Source organism: Orbicella franksi, chromosome 8 (assembly GCF_964199315.1).
Source record: "Orbicella franksi chromosome 8, jaOrbFran1.1, whole genome shotgun sequence".
Classification (NCBI taxonomy): Eukaryota; Metazoa; Cnidaria; class Anthozoa; order Scleractinia; family Merulinidae; genus Orbicella; species Orbicella franksi.
In genome coordinates this window covers 10,709,646-10,728,314 of record NC_138152.1, presented here as the reverse complement: position 1 = coordinate 10,728,314, position 18,669 = coordinate 10,709,646, and the positions used below count along the sequence as shown (strand labels likewise).

Genomic DNA, 18,669 nt, shown 5'->3' with positions numbered 1-18,669 from the left:
TAGACTTCTCAAATTTTTTCGGAAAACCATAAAGTTTCCCTAGAATTTTCGGAATTGATGTGCTCACTTTTATCATGTCCCATAATTTTCGGACGGTTTTCTTTATTCTCTAAAATTTTCGTTTGGCCTAATTATTCCAAAAGCTGCTAAAAGTTTCGGTGAGCATTAGAGGTAATCAGGAATGTACGTGAACCTAATGAAAGATAAAGGCAATTGAGGCGATTGAGCTGGCGATTAGCCTACTTATCAGATTATTGGAGAAGTTATTTTTGTGGTTAGAGCATCTAAAACGATCAAATTATTCGGTTTTGACCGTAAAAAGATTCCTACGCCAACGACAATCCCTTGATCGGTTCAGAAACGTTCGTAAACCTACAAGAAAAGGGGTTTGTCCTTGTACAGTATATGCAGTGTTTCGTCACCAAATGTGAGATCAGAACGGAAATATAAAGAAAAGCCTATGTTTTCAGCTTTGCTTCTTTCTAAATGCCAGCAGTGCGTGCCTATTATGTATTATCACTTCTCCTTCCTCGCCACGTTAAAGAAAGCCATATATGCAGGATTCATATCTGCTTCGTTTGTTTGACCCTGTTTACACCTATTATTGTCAGCTCTCCAAAAACCTTAATTTTTTTAAGCCCTGAATTTGATTGAAGACCGGGATTTCATTAGCTTGTTCAATAAACAGATGGCTGTCTAGCTTGCTCCAGTTTCAGAGTTTGTGGAAGCCAGTTAGCCGTCATGTCAGCATGTGTCCTGATTTAAACTTGCGCAAGCTTCTATTCCCATTTTTTCGCGCTTTAATTTTTTAGCTTATCGTATCTATAACAAAAATCTCGATCGTGATTGGTTTTCAGCGCGCCTATTTGTCACGTAATCCGCGCGCGATCACGTGGTTGTCCAATTACAGGTATCCAATTTGAACTTTTGTCGCTGGATACCTGTAATTGGACACCCACGTGACTCGCGCGTCAATTACGCGCAATTTAATGGCTTCCTTCGCACTGTTTCTTACAGTTCTCAAAATTTCTGAAAAGCGTACAGACGTTTTCGCTCAAAAGAATTTCTCAAAGAGACATTTTTAATCCCAAAATTTCTTATAGATACGATTAATTAGTAATTGGACCTCGTGTCGTACAATTCAGGGAGTAATCGTGCTCGTAATTTCAAATCGGCATTGCGCTTCGCGCTCGTCAGATTTTGAAATTATTCGCGCGATTACTCCCTGAATTGCACTCCACTCGGTCCAATTACTATTACTTCTCGGGCGATAATGGCGCGGCGACGTTATTTTATCGCGCGATAAAATTGAAAGACGTGTCCTTTATAGGGCACTGTGAAACTGACTTGCAGCAGTCAACAGTGCTTTCGTAAATAAAACCAAGCATAGAAACGCGGGAAATTCGGCCAATTTAGCGGTTTTTGGCTCAACTTCAAGGTGGATTACATTGTAATGCAAATGACAAAAGTTCAAGTATATGTGTAAAGAACAGTTCAAAGGGTAGTTGATCAATTTTACTTGAATTTGTCAAAAGGTGCGCAATTTTGTAGTTTCTCGTTTAAATTGTTTGTTCACAGATTTCCATCCAAGTTTTCGACGAAGACTGGTGGTTTTTCGACCAGTTATCGTTGGTGGTCAAGTTTTGAGCTAGAATAGACAATTTAGCCATACAATGCTATTTATTCATTTCTCCCAAGTGGGTTTTGAGAACTAACTATACAGCAATATACGACTTGAATTTATACGAAAAATTAAAATTACAACAAGGTATTAAGGTATATATATAATATGTATTGGATCTGAAAAATAGCAGGAAAACCCTAACGTGTGCAATGAGAACACACAGAGGTCCAAAATGTAGTGTATATATAGTATGCACTATTTTATGTCTGGATGAAAATGCTAGATTTTAATGATTGAAGGCTAATTAAACATACAGTAGAACCCCTATTTTCCCCGAGAGTGGCTGTTTAAGAGGGGTTGAACCGTACTTTCTAACCCTAAAAACTGCTAAGGGTACAACAATAGTGTTTACACCAGGTTATAAGACAACGCGGATAAAAACAATGGACCTGGACGTATTCCATGGGGTTAGCAATAGTCTGGCTAGTAGTATCCTGATGTTGTAAGGGCCCATTAACCGATTTGCTAAGGTCAGCCTAAGCACGGAAAATTTGAACAATTCAAAAGCTTTCACATTCGGTTACATTTATATATTTTTTTCTTAGTGTTTAACACAATTCAAAGTAACAAAGTGACAAAGTACAAACCAAAACAAACTAAACGAAAAACAGAAAAACAAGCACAAAAGAGAAATCTTAATCACCTCCGTGGGGCTTTCGTGAGCTTCGTTTGACCTTATCGAGCTGCTGGTAGTGTAGACTGCGCACGCGCTGATAGAGTAACTTCCGATAGATATCGCGGGCATTTTCGGTTTCTTTAAATGCTAAGGGAAATGCTGTTTCCCATTAAAAACAGCTCTTTTTGACGAGTTACGAATTAAGCCAACGTTGGAAACAAAAAAATCATACTTTTTTTCCCGTAAATTACGAAATTCTCTCAAAATCTGGCCTTTTAGAAATGAAGCAAAATCTATGCATAGCGTAATATAGATTTAAGTTAGAATACTGAACAAGGTATAAATCCCCACGAAGTAATATGCTTGGGTGACTTTACATTTTTCCGATTGAGTCACATGACCATGCGCGTGGCCTGATGACTTCAACACTTGTGTAACTGATGATGGTTAAGATAAAGTACATGAAATAACCCTGAACTATGTACAAATGACAAGGTTATAAGAAAATAAATTTTCCTCAGCAACGGCTTAAAAAGATCAGTTAATGGGCCCTTAAAGTTGTAGTGATGCAAGTTATCACTCTAAAGATATACCAGTTACCGCAAAGTGCCTACAAAACAACTCAACTTTTGTCTTCTAGGAATTAATAAGAACAGAACATATACGCACATTTCTTAATTTAAAGTCGTTACGAAATCTAACTGAAAACAGTAACTTATGATTCTTAGTTGAGGCAGATTTGGTCCGTCAAATCAAAGGCCCCAGTAGTTTCGTATAAATAATACTACAACTTGCTGCTTATTGCTGCCACGTAAAAAATCACAAATACCCTTCGACCTTCACACTTTCTTCGCTTCTCGGGCAACGACAGGAACATTCTATTGTTTAATTAGAGTGTGGTCTATTGCTTAATTATTCAAACTCTTTTTCACTTACTGGATACTTCATCCATAATAGTATTTTTAACTATCTTACGGAGGGAGAGAACGTCTCGGTGGGCGAAGTTTCGATTCCATGTAGACCACTGCAAGTCTCTGTTGACAAATTCCAAGAACTGTTCAAAACATTTCATTACGTATAAACCACAGTCTTTGTTGTTTGGCTGTTGAGGGACTGTAGGATAGCTGACCTCTTCCACCTCCAGGGTCTTTTTTCCACCTTGTGGTGGTCTAGCTGACCACACGTCTTTAAGGTATCTAACTATCCTACGTTCAACAGTGTTTTTTGCTCCTTGTGTAGGGAATCGAGTATCATCAGCCTGATACTGGAATCTATCCTGACGATTACCAAAATCCAATGGCGACTATTACACACGGGAATTACCAGATACTTCTTGGAGAAAATGTCTGTATTTTTTGTCCATTTCATTAACGCCTGTGGGTTGAATTGCGATAATTTTTTATAGACACAGGAATTATATAGACATAACATCTTCTTTAAATCGCAATGTAGCTGATTTTCAGCGGCGTGGAGCAAATAAAAATCCAGAACGTCATCATTCACTTCTTGGTCTTTCTCGAGGCACAATGTAAAGCAACTATGCACATCTACACTTCCAAAGCTGGTTTGATGCGATAACAGAGTGGACACAGGAAGAATGAGGACATCGTCACTTTCTGTAGACTTTCGTTCTTTGATGTTCAAGACGAGTGCTTCAAATGTTAGATCATCTATGGTGAGACTTCTTTGAGAGGTTGCAGCCTCAACGAAGGATCTTATGTAATAGATAAGGGCATTGAAGTTGTCGAATTTAAGCACCACTGAAGACCCCTTTTCATCTACCATTCCTCTCGAATTTCTTGCATGAGAATCTATTACATGCCATGTGGAATAGCTTGGTGCACAGGCAATAGTGTAGTCTAAAATTCGTAACAATAATCCAGTTGCTTTCTCTTTTTGACATTTTTCAAAGATGTCCTCTAATCTAGCGAAGTCATCATCGTCTGAGGTAGTGTCCCTTTTATCAATTGTCCCACCTACTATTTCTCTCTCTGTAAGAAACTGAAAACGGAAACATTGCAAGTCTTTAGGAAGTTCATCAAGAGCTAACTTAAGTCCACCGCTTGCGGATTTTCCAATGTAGCAAAGCTGGTTGACATGTACTTTGTCTCCTGTGAGTAGGACTTGGTCAAGATCACTTGCTTTCCAGGACTCTACAGGTTTAACTGTAGTATATAGCAAAGAGGTAAGGGTTATCGATGAACACTGCTGTCCAGGACACTGGCAGTCCTCGTGCCAAGACTGGTGAAATGAGCCTCTGCACACTTGTAATTGGTCTCCATCGCTTTTTCCGTTATCAGAACAAGAGCCGCGACTGCTGTGGGTGGTTGATGGGTCAATATCATCTCCATGATCATCACCAGCGTATGACTGTCTTTTTTCCAAAATAACATTTACGCTTTCACCTAATTTACTGCCAGGTTTTTCACTTGGAGTCTTTCGTTTACATTTCCTCTTGGTTTGCGGAGCAAAATGGGTTTCCAGGTCGCTTCCACTGGAATTGCATTCTGGCAGAGACTGGCTGCGAAGGGACTTTCTGAAGTTTTTTCCGTCTTTCTTTTTGGTAGATTTCCTCTTTTTACCTGTCTTGGTGAGGGGAGTTTTCTTTCTTGGTAATGGAATCTTACCAGTAGGCACATCTTTCTTTATTCTTTCATGACTCTCTGAATTTGGATTATTGGCTGTCGTAACATTTGAACTCTTAATCTTTTTCCGTTGCTGGACTTCAACTTCGCCTTCATTTTTGGTTCTATGTTTCCGCGCTCTCCCTCTCTTTGAAACAGTCTGAAACTGAACAGGCTCTCGGAAAGAAGAACTTGGAAGCCACATGTCGTCCTCAGAGCTATATCCTTTGAAACGCACTTTGTACTCCTCGGAGTGGTACTATCTATTTAGACGGACGTCAATTATTTTTTCAACCTCGTAAAATTTGTTGTCGTCAGCACACTCAGCAATTTGATCAATGCCTGTTTCACTACGGTTGTAATTTGCAAGCCCAGTCTCTAGGTCGAGTTGGCTCTTTTCAGATAACTTTGCTATGCCATCACTGTCGGTCTCAAGCACTACTTCCATTAGTACTTTACTGACTGGCAACCATCGAGAGACAAAAACAGAGCTCACAAAACCATACTGGTTACTTTTTACATCTCGGTAGATTATGCCTCTGACGGTGTGTCTGCATTTAGAACTGGTGCTGACTAGTTCTTTTCCATCTTCAGATAAGATAGACAAAATATGAAGAATGAAGTAGTCATCTTTGTCTGCAACTGCCACGTGCCTGAACTGAATTACATCGTGAGATGGGTCAATGGGTTTGAGAGAAGTGTGGAGGGAATTAGTAACCCAATGTTTGCGGCTTCGTTCTTTCGAGATAAACTCTCTTGGGATCAGCAACTTCAAAGCTTTCTTTATATGGATCGGAGAACCATTCCTTTCAATGTACCATTTAGATTTCCTCTCGCTAGGTTGTTCTGAATCTAGGTCCTCATCATCATCTGACTCCAATTTCTCTGTTTTATCTGCAGTCATTTGCTGCTCATCGTCGACTTCATCAAGTTGGGAGGGTTGTCTCATAAACTCGTCTTCCTCGTTTTCTATAAGTAGGTTCTCCATCACTACTTCGTTATCTACACTGTTCGGCGTATTTATGTCAAGAAAAACTTCCAATGTATCATAAGACGGCGGTTGGTCTGATACTATAACGATCTCAACAGGCTGGGTAAATCTGTAAGGCATTGTCCAACAACCATTTACTGTTAGGGTAGTCTCGAACTCATCTGGTAAGTATTTTCTTATAACATCCTGTGCCTGTTTAACGCCAGCTCTATGCATAGAACGCTGTCTTTCTAAAATCTCCTTATAGGTACATGGGTACTGGTATGGAGTATCATTCCCTTTGCGGACTTGGAAGTGGGACAATTTCCTATTGCTTGTGGCAGGGATTCATATTCCTTCATATGATGATAACTCAGACAGAGCTTCGTTGATGAATGCCAGATCTTTCGTCTTACTGATCATATCAGCATATGTTGGCGAGGTATCTAGTGACTGGAGTTGGTTCCATAGAGGTTGGAACATTTGCAGTTTCTCACTAGATAAAAAACAGAAAAGCATGGAAAAGAGCTCTGTGCTGAGACTCTAGAGGAGAAAGAATCAAATGGAGACATTGGATCCCTTAGTAGGTCAGTCACAATTTCTTTTATGTTTGGTATCATGTACCAGAAATAATAATTTGCACAAAGTAGGTAGAAAATTAAAACGAATATAGCTCAATCGATTGTCTCACAACTGTTCAGCTATTTCAACAAATTGTTGTTATGTGTTTGCATACCTTAGCCTTTCAGGGGTAGGGTGTACAAAAATTCCTTAAGACTACAATGGCAGGGGTACTGTTGTTGAAAGTATTGTTTTGTGGGAGGAAGGACACAGGGGTTTAATTGAATGCTTAATGGGCTGGACTTCAAGTCTAGCAGTCAGGTTTTAAACCAATGGTGAGGGTCTCTGCACTGTGTTCTTGGGCAAGACACATTACTTTCACACTACCTCTCTTCACCTAGGTGTACAAATGGGTACTGGGTGAATTTAATACTGGATGCTAACCGTGTGACAGACTAGCATCCCATCCAAGTGTAATAGAAATATTCCGAACTGGATAAGCTGTGATAGTTTGCATCAGTTGCGGTTGGTCTGATGCAGACTTAACCTTACCTTCATTGTTAAAACTTGCCCCTAATAGGGTTTAAAATAATATTATCTAAATTCTGGTTTACTTTTAATTGTATACTATAGTTTTTGAAATAAAGAGATGAAGGTTGTCATAAAGTTTTAAACATTTCTTGTATCTTAGTAGATACAAAAAAGGAAAGAAAAATTTAAAGCTTTGCTGGGGCTCAAGAGGAAAAAGAATCAATTTGAGACACTAGATTCCTTTTAAGGTGAGTCACAATTTTCTTTGTAAAGGAAGCTACATGTAGGTTTTTAATCACTTCATAATACATGTACGAGGAATAACTCCACACAATGCAGGCAAAGAATTGAACAGAGATGTTGTTTCACTGTTACGCTATTTCAAGAAACCTTTGTTATATGGCTAACTGGATACCATAGCCCTTCAGGGTTGGGTTATACAAACATTTAGTAAGGGCCTATAATAATTGATCTTTTTGAGCCATTGCTAGGGAAAATTAGTTGTGTTATAACCTGCCCATTTTTTGGTTAGTTCATAGTTATTTCATTTGTTTTAACCTTTTCATGATCAGTAACATCAGTGATGATGTCATCAAGCCAGGCCTATGATCATGTGGCTAATTCCAAAAACATGCAAAGGCTTCTAGGCATATTACTTATCGAGATTTTTTCATTGATTTAATATTTTGATTTAAATCCTCATTTCGCTATGCATAGATTTTGTTTCATTTCTACATGTATAAGGTGGTTCCGTAAAAAACCAAGCAGACAATCTAACTGGGCCACGCCAATCGTATAATTTATTCCAGGGTTCAAGATTATTCGATCTAAAGAGGTAATACAAATTCCATTGAGAAAACAAACAGACGATCGGAATATAAACGCAAACCTAAGTTACATTGTTTTAAGCCTGAGTTACAGTACTAAACTTACTTCTTTGACGATGTCCAATCAGATTGTTTTGCGGTTTGTCCAGGTCAGGAAAGGGATAAACAGATTTGAAAACAGCAGAAAACGGGTCAGCAAAACAGGTCAGCAACGAACGTGTTCACAGTGAAAATATCTGCGACAAAAACTAACTTATGCAAGCTCAAAGGTCAATGCATTGACCGTATCGGTTACGCGGCTAAATGTCAATCAAAAGGTATTTACGAAATCAAACGTCAATCAAATGTTAATTGTTCATATATTAACGGAACATAAGGTCAGATTTTGACAGAGATTAAAGGTATTGAAAAATTTGCAATATTTTCTAAAACCGGAAGTGTCGCCAATATCTACCGGAAGTAGCCCTATAGCGCGTGCACAGTTCCCTCTATCAGGGGAACTTTGATAACTTCAAATGAAGCACACGAAAGCCACACGAAGATGATCCTCCTTTTACGCGTGTTTTTCTGTTTTTCTCTTTTTTTTTTATTTTGTTTGCACTTTAGTGAAACACAGAAAAAAACATTTAAAATGTAACGGAATTTAAAAGCTATTGAACTGTTTTAATTTCCCAGGCTCAGGCACTGGAGGTGAAATTTCATTTCCTTGGCAACGCGCGCTAAGGCGCTTCTAAATCGGTTGTTGGGACCCTTAAAGGGCCCTAGTCAGCCACACCTTTGTTTTGTCTGCAGGCTAGAGTTTGGCTATAATATTTTATTTGGAGCATGTCGAAACGAAGGAAATCACTGTGAAACTACTAAAGATAATTAAACGTCCTTCTAGGAACACAACTTACAGTAAAGCTACATGTATAAGATTTCGCTTCACCATACAATATCAGCAATTTCGATGACATCGAAAATGGCGGAGGCTGACTAGGGTACGAGGCACTGTTGTTGATGATTATTCAAATTTTGAGACGGTAGGTCTAATAGACCAGTTTCGATATATCAAAATTGAGCCTAATACAATAGACCTCAGTACGAGGCTCTGCGGAATAACTAGAGTATATCGAAATTAGTCTATTGGACGAACAACCAATTGCTTTCCGGTTCATATATCAATGCTTCCTTAGCTATTAAGCCTCATTTGTGATCAGCGTAAAATTTCTCCTGACAGTCTCAAACATAATGACGAAGAAACAGTAAGGAGGATATACATGTTAAGAGTAACCTCAAAAAGTTATTGTCTAGATAGATCAAAACCAGTAAGGAGAATTTGTTTTTTGACTAAGACCTCTGAATAAGGACAAAGCAATGAGAAGAAAGGTTATAAACTTGACTATATTGTCTTAATATATCACCAGATTCTTAGAAAAAACCCTGAAAAAAATTAAGCAAAGAACGACAGACAGCCTGGAAATTTAGACGTGAAGTTCCTGTTGAAAAAGATCATGTACTTTATCATTGTACCTAATTTTATTTTGCCTTAGAAAGTTGATGAAAATACCGCTTGGATTCAATTTGAGTAGACAAACTTAGGGCTCTTGTCCATGCATGTAGATTAAAAAGCCAAAACCACCTTGTAGAGCATAATCACAGCGCCACATGAAACCACTGCATGTGCCCTGAAAGTGTACGTGAAATACCATTCTTGGTTACATAACGTCATTCCGATCATTTGCTAAAACTTACCAGTGGGAGTGAAATGCTTCATAACTGCGTTCAAATCAAATAAGTCTTTTTTAGCATGACATTTTCGGATTCTCACAGTTTGTTAATTTCCCTCTGGGAGTTCAAATAGCACCGGGAAATGGTCTTGAAATAGCTGTGAAAGTCGTTTTCAGTCGAAGTTTCGTAAAAACCGTCTTGTGAAAACTAGCTGTAGCTGTCGGGTTGTCAAATCAAAGGTGATCAAGAGGAAACCATAATTACCTGTAAATTACTCTAAAATCTACTGTATTTACTAATTGTCTTAGAAAACGGTTTTTTCTTGGTTCTAGAGGTATTGCATTTGAACAACAGTTTGAATTTTTAAAGCAAGTTTGTGTCGATCGTTATTCGCTTGTGTAGCATTTCAATTTTTGGTTGTATTTGGTCATAAGTTTCCTGCAAATTACATAGATTGACCTTTAAAGATGTGAAATTACCCGAGAGCTTTTTATTGTTGAAACTAGACGCTTTGCTGCATGTACCCAGGCAGTCGTTATACTGAGAAGCAATAGCTATGTTGCAATTGAGCTAAATGTTCTGCATTTGAAGTTGTACGAAATTCAATAGAATTGATATGCTTAAGCTATTCTGCTTTTGATAGCATTTCTTGGAATCGATTAATAGCTCATTACTCGTTTGCAAGTCTTTAGGGTGTGAAATGAGTCAAGGTCTTTATATCAACCTATAAACGTTTCAGTCTATTTTCCTTACCCTTTGTTGTTGTTATTTGCGTTTCTCAAGCAAGCGAGACATTTTGAATTTCAAAGATATGGCGATGCGTTACATAGACCTACGAACGCGGTTGTCGAAATCATATACTTATCTCGTGGTTTTTAGCCCATTTAGAGGTTAAAGTATTAGGAAAAGTGCTTATGTAAATGCTTGTTTTTCATTGCAGATAATCAGTCGCCTAGATAGCCAAAGTAAGTTCCAGATGTTTACAATATTTTCCGGCCGCAATGTAGGCGTACCGCGGAGGTACACCAAAATGGCGGTTCCATGCTGGTCTCTGTAAATTTGTGCAAAATATTTCGACGAATATCTGAGCTTGGGAAAACGCACAGACCTAAAAATTCGAGGAGTGTCATCTTTATTAATCTCCTATAACATCCCAATTTCTTGATTTTATCCACTAAATGGTTTTCGAATAAATTTTTTATTGCATCAGGATTGCGTGACAGTGCAAGCCAAGAATTGTTTTGCTGGGGTCACTGATATATATTAGTTTCTTCAGCTTAAATGTACAATAATTCGCTACATGAGTTTCACTCTTGTTAAGACACATAACTCTGTTACAAGCAAATAACGAGAGAATATCGTTTAGTTCGAGATTTTATCTTTATTATACTTTACGAAGTTTCTCAGAGCATTTTACTTACGTGTACTCGAACAGATGAATTCGTAAACAAATTCTCTAACCTTTCTGCTCTTGTTGCTCAGACGTTCTTGAGCTCGTGCCGGGATTCTGCTTGGTTCACGATCACGTCTAAAAATACGAAGACGCTTCTGAAGATGCTTTTTATCAAGTTGAAGAGTTGATAGCCCCGGTTGATGGCTCCTTTGGTATAACATGATTCATGATTCACTAAAATGTTCGCTCGTAAATGGATCTCTCGTAAGGCTTGCAGCGACCCGGTCCAAAAACGCTTAACGTCCTTTAGTGTTGGTCTACCTTGAACGGTGTGTTCGTTTGTATGTGATTTCATCGCCCTAGAAATCATCGAATCCGCGCTAACTTTTCTCGACGACAACCTCTGTAAATTCCATGTGCTGTACGCATGCACAGGTGGCGCATGCGCTTCAGAGACCAGACGGCGATTTGTGACTGAACGCGGAAAAAAAAAAGCCGAAATTTAAACCCAAGCGTCACTGCCTGGGGAAAAAGTCACGGGTTATTGAACGATTGGCGACTATTAAGCACGCATCAATTCATCCTCGGGAAGAAAATACAAATATTGCTCGTTTAGTCACGAACATTTTTGCCGTAGCAAGTAAAGGTTAATTTTAGAGTGCTATATTTTAGCCGGTGCCATTTATTTCGTGTTACTGCTTGTCCGCGTTTTAAGTTGCTATGCTTCTGGTTGCTCTTAATATCATTATGTAAACTTCGTGTATTTCTATGATGATGATAAAACCAAACGAGTGCATTCCCGATGAGAGAATTAAACTGTAAACTCAAGTCGAGAATACACTTCATGTACATTTTGTTCTTTGGGTGTCAGTATACCCATTGTTAATTGGACGTTTTATTTATCTTTCTTGCAGCCTGCCATCTCAAGTGCACATGCAGCGACATTAACATGGACAGAAGCAAAGCAAAGCAAAGAACTTCGTTTAGATGTTTCTTCAGTGGATCGCGTTTTAAAAGTAAGGTAGATTTACAAGACAAAGTTTATCTCGATTGAGTTTCTTGCGACAAGATTGTTAGGGCGGAGCTGGTATTAGTGATTTTACAATATAAAACTCAAGAGTCAAAAGAAGGCATTGGAATTAGTCTCAAGTTGTCTAGTATCTAAAACTGCATAGAGTAGTGGGAGTCAGGAGCTAACATTGTAAGATAATGGTTTGACACTGACTATTTTTTGATGTTTTGTTCAAGACGTTTCGGCTGCTGGTTGAGCCTTCATCAGTTGAAATACTAGCGTTAGTACACGTGATTCAAAACACAGCAAAGTACATGCTTGATTTCTGGCTAGACTCTGTTCAAAAGCGCAGAATTTTTTTTTCTTTTTGGCAACCCTACATAGTCAAAAAATAGTAAAAGAGAGCCTACATTGACTAGTTACCAGGCCCTTTTAAAAGGGCAATTTTTTATTTTGTTTACTTTCTTGAAATTGTTTGTAAATGCAATTACAGTATTAAAAAGTCAATAAAAGTTATATTGAAGACGCGTGTGTAATTGACCTCTATTTGCTGTAGTATTTTTATTAAAGGAAGGTGAAGAATGATCATCGCAGTGAATTTTCCAATTTAAGCAACTGGAAAGAAGAAGCCTGAAAAAAATCAGGGCTTCAACGGCATTCGAATCCGTGACCTCCGCGATACCGGTGCGATGCTCTACCAACTGAACTATGAAGCCACACACTGGGAGCGAGGTCAATTAATTGAGTTCATATATTCCCGTGAGGAGTTTAAATATGAATTATTTCATATATACGTCACATCATTTCACTCCTCACGGGTTCAGCCCCTATATGGGGCGGGAAGAAAGAAGAGTCCAGGAACTGGACTAGTTTTGCAAAGGTGCCGCGAGAACTGTCTATAGCTATGGCAAGGCACATTCCAATACCAATTTATATGCAAATATTATTATCCTTGTTGACAAATTTGTTGCTGGTCTTCCTAGTTTTGGATATGATTTTTACAAAATTGTACGTTGGCAGCCTTTTAAATCTTGGAGAAAAATCTGTGCAACAGCTAATTTGAAATGTTTATTTGTAGCAGTTGCATGCGAAAGGTTCTTTTTGGAGATCATTGCTAGACAATTGTTGAAAAAGATGGCAGAATCGAATTGTTTTTCAGTGTTAGCATTTATAGAGATAGGTTTTATATTTTCAGTTTTCCACGATCTTAATCTCGTTCAAACTTTAAAGCTGAAAATATCAATTATCCTTAACGATTGCCTTACTTGGTCTTAATTGTAGTCCTGAGAATTTGGTAGCATATCAAGACAACAACTCCTAGGCGATGATTTTGTTAATCGCTCGCGCTATACTTCTCTGCTTTTTCCTTTAAACAACACCTTTGATAAACCAGATAGTGATCTTAGAAGCCTAAACTGTCACTATCTAGAGGTGAAACAAACGTTGATCTGTCGTTATGGAGGCACTTTCAAAATTGTAGTGTAGTATGTCCAATAACCCGAAAATATTTTCAATTTATTTGAAGTAGCTGTGTTACAACAATATGCTAGAAAAACTTCGATATACTGCGAAAGATAACTATCTTGGTAATCACGTGAATGTAGTTTGTAATCTCTGGGAAATTTCCCTTTAGCCTTCCGAATTCCCCAAAACTATTCCCAAATCTTTCGTTACCATTGGGAAATCTAGGAAAATCTTCCGAAATCTTGGAGTGATCGGTTACCTTCGGAATATCTCGGACGGCTGTCGGCAGTCGTTCGGAATCTTCGGATTTCTTTTGAAATCTTCGTTGTAATTTGCAATCGACGTGTTTGGCCAGAGTCTAAATATCTGTTTCTGAGTGTGCTTTAGATGGTTGAAAATATTCGCCAAGAAATTCGTAATACAATTGTGTGTTGATGTGATTAATTCAGGGGGCCATCTGTACTTTTTCAAGAGTAATTTTCATTGTCCTGGCATTTTTCTGCTTTATTGTATTGCGAGTTTGAGACTGTATTCGATGAGAAATTAAAGTTTGTCGATAATTTTAATAGTAGCAAAACAATTTAAATTTGTTATAGAATAATTTCCTTTGTTCCGAAAAATATTTTTTCTGTTTCACGCTACAGGCGTGCAGCCCTGTTAGGTTTTACTCTTGAAGAGAGTAAAATTTTGCGCGAGAATTGTAATTCTAGCAAGACAATTTATTTGTTGTAGAGTGAATTTCGTTGTTGCCGAAAATGTTTTTTTCGTTGTCGTATAGGTCCTTTAAATCTCCTTTGCCTAAAAAAAACCATTGGTATATTCCTTCGTCGATTCCGAGATAAATTGTACGCATTTTGATCACAAAAATTGAGATGGTGTTGCCAAATACAGTGCCAACGTAAAAACTCAACGTTGTCGATCCACTTAAAATTTTTCCTGAAATCATTTCGACCAAAATGATGGCTACCAAGGCTAGGTATTGAAAAATATATATCAGTCATTCGAAACAATCCTTACAACGAAAGCTTCAAATATACTGCCACCTCGCGAAATTTCTATTTCTTCTTTCGTTCGCCGGGTCGTCATACCATCCCTCTTCGCCATTAGGCCATTTCCTCTCCTGAAAAGAAGAAAATAATGAGAAACATTAGCTTTTTCTCGGGTCAAATTCATTTCCAAGATACACCATTACTACCAGGGCGAGCAGCGACCAAAGCTCGTATGAACCACCTGCACGCGGTAACGGTTTTCAATTTTCCGGGAGCAACACGCAACGAGAAGAACAGAAAATATCAAACAAATTCAGTTCAAACATCTTACAAACTTGTCTAGAATTATTTCTTATTAACCCTTTACTGAAACGTTTCTTCCCAGCCTTTGCAAAACTGTGGCTATCTGGTTTACGGTACGAAGCAATGTGCAGCTCGAAAAATTAAGAAAATTGCGAGCGAAGAATTGTTTCGTTCGGTGAAGAGCAGCAAGATTAAAAATTGTTCTCACCATTAATATTTTGAATCTTCAATCTCGTCCTGCGTTATCTTCTTCAAAGGAAGAACATGGCCAGATCCGACATCACCAGGAGTACATAAATCCACGTCTTCACAATATGACCAAGTATTTGGTTTGAGTGCAAATTTCACAAGTAGTCATGAATATTGATTACAAACTTGAACCAATCACTGACAAAAATGTCACCGCATATTTTCACGGACTTAAATTCTTACGCCATTCTTAGGCTTTGTTAAGACAGTAATACGTAAAAGTAAATACCTTTGTAAAGACTGATTCACGTGGCCATCATATTTCGTTAAATAAAGATAGCTGAGTTATTGATCGATTTTTGAAGGCTTTTAAATTATCCCCTTGTGTGACGTTTGATATTTGTATAACTTTATTACTTTTAAGTGTTGTCATTTAACGAAGGGAGCCACTGGAAATCATGGTTCCCTTGTGAGTTCCCACTTACTTACCCTTTGCATTCGCATCCCAGACAGCTTTTAATCGTTCTTTTCACCTTGCACTCCCTTGTGTATTTCTTCCTATCTTTCTCCATCTGTTTCTCCGTCTAATCCCTGCGCTTTACCCTACACACAAAGTCGTTCATTCATCTGTGGGTCTCCCTCACTTATGGTGTGTTTCGTAACGTGTTTGGTCGTCCTTTACGTCGTGACCTCCCTAGGCCTGTTATGCGCTTCACGTGCGTTGCCGTGGATTTTCCTGCGTTTGGCTACGCATTTCCTTGTGCTTTAAGCTATACACATCCTCGAGTTCCTTGCTATATATGTCACCCATACTTTGCTGTGGGTTTTCCAATACCTTTGCTCATGTCTTACACCATGGGTTTCCACTGGCATTTCGTCATCTGTTCCCTATGCATGCTTCGCGTCCATAAACTTTGCGTCCTACCTATTTCCCGTGCGTTTCGCTATACGTTGTTCCATATGTCCTCCATACACAATCCGGGGCCTTCCCCTTCGGTTTCCTAGTGATCTCTGTGCATTCACTGTGGGTCCCCCATGTGCTTTCTCATTTGTTACATTCGTTCATTGTGCGAATCGTTTAATTCATCTCGACGCGCGCTCCCAGTGTTTCCTCGTGTTTTTGGTTCATTTTTCCTTTCGTTTTTCAATGAATTCCTTGATGGTTTTCCGGAGGGTCCCTGCAATATTCGCCATACCTTACTTGTTTGTGACACCGCGCGTTTCATATACGCTCAATGGTACATTTCTTTGTACATTACTCTACAAGTTTCTTGTTCATTCGACGTGGTTTTCCTTCTGTTTCCCCTTTCGGTTTTGTTTTCTCTGGCCCTCCCCTGTGCGTTCCGACATACGTAACGTGTGCGTTCTTTCATGGTTTCTCAGTGGGTTCCCCTCTACGTTAGCCTTGCACTTGCAGTCCCACATGCATGTAATAGTCTGTAACTGTGTGATCCCTCCGCATTTTCTTTAACATCTGATGTGATTCTCCATATAGCTCCCTTTATAATTTCCGTGCGTTCCGTAGGCGACTTCGTGTCTTCCCCCGGGGTTCCCGATCGGGTCTCCTCCAGTACCATAGCCGTACATTGTTGACCCTTGCGTTCCCTCATAAATTTACTCGCGATGCCCCCCTCCCCCGGTATGCCTTCCCTAATATCCCTTATACATTTCGTCGCTGCCTGTTCCCAGGGTGTCTCATATTTTATCTAGCTTGTCATTGAAGTAACTGAATATTTTAGAGTCTTTAACTAAATCGTCGAAGTACTCGACAAAAGGCCTAGCTGAATGTTTTACAAGGCTTCGGTACTGCAGTGGCGAGCACCTTAACATCAGTCTGGAGGCGCACAGGCTCTCCCCACTCCCTACGCTTCCTTCCGCGTAGTTTACCCCTGCACCTGCGTGGAAGGGCTCGAACAAAAGAAAAAATAAACAGCAGTGTATGTTTTGAAGTGTAACTTTAATCATCAACTAGAAAAATCATTCAATCCAGTTTCGGCTCTCGTTGTCACGCAAAAATACGCTGTTGTGTGACAGAGGGCCACAACCGGTCACAGTTGTCTCGCGAATCGATTCTCTGGTTGTCTTTGTATAACAAGGTTGCATGGAACAACCATGGGGTCGCCTGTTTCTGTTGTTGTCGCAGAAATTGTGATGCAACACGTGGGGGAACGCGCCCTTGCAACTTGCCGACAAACGATACCGCTTTGGTTACGCTACGTTGACGACACCTTTACCGCCGTTCACAAAGACGAAATTGACGATTTTAACGACCACCTAAGAGGGGTGCGTAAGGGGGGTCCGAAAACCGCAAAACCGCGTAAAAAAACGTAAAAAACCGCAATACCGCGTGGAAATTTACCAAAATACCGAAACCGTAGTTACAAATGTGCTACGGTACCGCCATCATTACTTCTAGTTCGCCATCCATTAGAAATAGGACCCTATTTAGTTTGATAAAAGTGTAGGTTAATGTTAATCAACGTATGATCATCGCACTCATAAAATAATACTGTAATATTATAACTGATCTTATCATCACGCACTCTGACAAGTATCGACGACTTTTATGACTCCGTACTGAAAAGGTCAATCATTGACACACGTCCGTGGCACTGACTTCGTTATGCTGCTGTGGAACTAATATAAGAGCGCTCGCGCACGCACGAATACTGCTCAGTTATCCAATTGAAAAAATTCGATGTTTACGACTTCAGCACTGGAAACCACTCGAATGTTACACAACGCAAGCTTTCCTCGAGTTTTTTTTTGGTGAAAATTCGTCAAGATGATAGTTTTCAAGGTCAAATATCCCGAATACGAGTTCGGAACATTCATTTTATGTCGCAATTCGACTGAATCAACCTTAAGTTTCATTTAAAATATTTCCAAGAAGAATTTTGAGTAACCCGAAGACAACGTAGTTAGCCCCATGAAGTGTTCAGTAAAGCAAACGATTGTTGAAGCGTCGTAACTCTCCCGAAGCGAGTTCTTGCTCCTAGATGAAACGTCGCCGAGCTTCCAATCTCTTCTTTAAGTAACATCATCTCGTCCCGACCATCCTCATAACCACTTCTTCTTGCTCGGCAGACATTGTCCCGCACGAGGCGACGGCAAATACTGTAAGAAAATCTGAGCGAAAGATTCCCAGCCCGGAAAGTGAACAAGGTCGACGTATCATTGGATAAAATGGTTAATCATACCAATTATTAACTGGAAAAAGTGGAAATTACAAACAACAAAGCTTGCTTACACAACAATGGTCCCTTGCAAAACATAAACAAGAGATCAAAAGTCATCGATCCGAGTAATCACTGTCATAACTGGAAAGCGGAGACGGCTGCAGACTCTTTTTTACCGATTACCGCGATCCAAAATTTATGAAAACCGCAAACCACTTAGTCTTATAAAACCGCAATACCGCAGTTTAAAATAAAGATTTCCGTAAAACCGCACCAAAAGTAACGCAAAACCGCATCACCGCAAACCGTTACGCCCCCCTCACCTAACGAACAGAACGCCGACATCCAGTTTACTAAGGAGATCGAAGAAAATGGAAAACTTCCTTTTCTAGACTGTTTGGTAAGCCGTGACAATTAAAACTGCGAACGACAGTGTACAGAAAACCGACGCATACCGACAGACTACTTGACGAATCATCCTACAACCCGACTTCACACAAAGCCACGAGACGAACGCAACTAGTTTGTGACACACCGGACAGCTTACTTGACGAAAACAGTACCTTGAACGGGTTTTTCACAAAAACAACTACAACGCTGACTTTGTTAGACGAAAC

General features: G+C 39.3%; 1 protein-coding gene and 1 pseudogene across 1 annotated transcript in view; both read right to left on the bottom strand.

Annotated features, from left to right (window-relative positions):
• The window catches only part of LOC145495875 (uncharacterized), a 297,135-nt gene that overhangs the window by 222,022 nt on the left and 56,444 nt on the right, over positions 1-18,669 (bottom strand). The gene's annotated exons all lie outside the window — the stretch shown is intronic.
• LOC145495898 (uncharacterized) lies at positions 3,229-5,129 on the bottom strand (annotated as a pseudogene).